Source organism: Mizuhopecten yessoensis, unplaced genomic scaffold, assembly GCF_002113885.1.
Source record: "Mizuhopecten yessoensis strain PY_sf001 unplaced genomic scaffold, ASM211388v2 scaffold965, whole genome shotgun sequence".
NCBI classification, from domain to species: Eukaryota; Metazoa; Mollusca; class Bivalvia; order Pectinida; family Pectinidae; genus Mizuhopecten; species Mizuhopecten yessoensis.
This window is the reverse complement of record NW_018403810.1, coordinates 2,392-2,799: the sequence shown is the minus strand read 5'-3', so window position 1 is coordinate 2,799 and position 408 is coordinate 2,392. Positions and strand designations below refer to the sequence as shown.

Sequence of the window (408 nt, the reverse complement as noted above, 5' to 3'; positions counted from 1 at the left end):
GCCATCTTCGTATATCCTCGACTTTTTACTCGAATCATAATAATTTACAGCTATCTGTTAATTCGGCAAATCAAATTGTAAATTATGTTTTTTTACTGATAATTTTACTTATATCAAACTGTCACAAATTACCTGTATCTATCGCCTCCATAGCTCAGTGGTTAGAGCACTGGTCATGCATAACTTTTAGTATGATAGGATTGAATGAGATAGTGAAAATTAAATAACAAGGACACTGCATTACATAATTTAGTAAATAATTTTACTTAAATCAACACGTCACAAATTACCTGTATCTATCGCCTCCATAGCTCAGTGGTTAGAGCACTGGTCTTGTAAACCAGGGGTCGTGAGTTCGATCCTCACTGGAGGCTGTGAACGTTTTTACGTTTTCCCTTGTTTTCTTGT

General features: G+C 35.0%; 1 non-coding gene across 1 annotated transcript; it reads left to right on the top strand.

Annotated features, from left to right (window-relative positions):
- The first annotated feature begins 301 nt into the window (after nt 1-301).
- Nucleotides 302-374, top strand: Trnat-ugu. The gene has a single exon. It is a non-coding gene; the product is annotated as a tRNA-Thr (tRNA).
- Nucleotides 375-408: the final 34 nt, after the last annotated feature.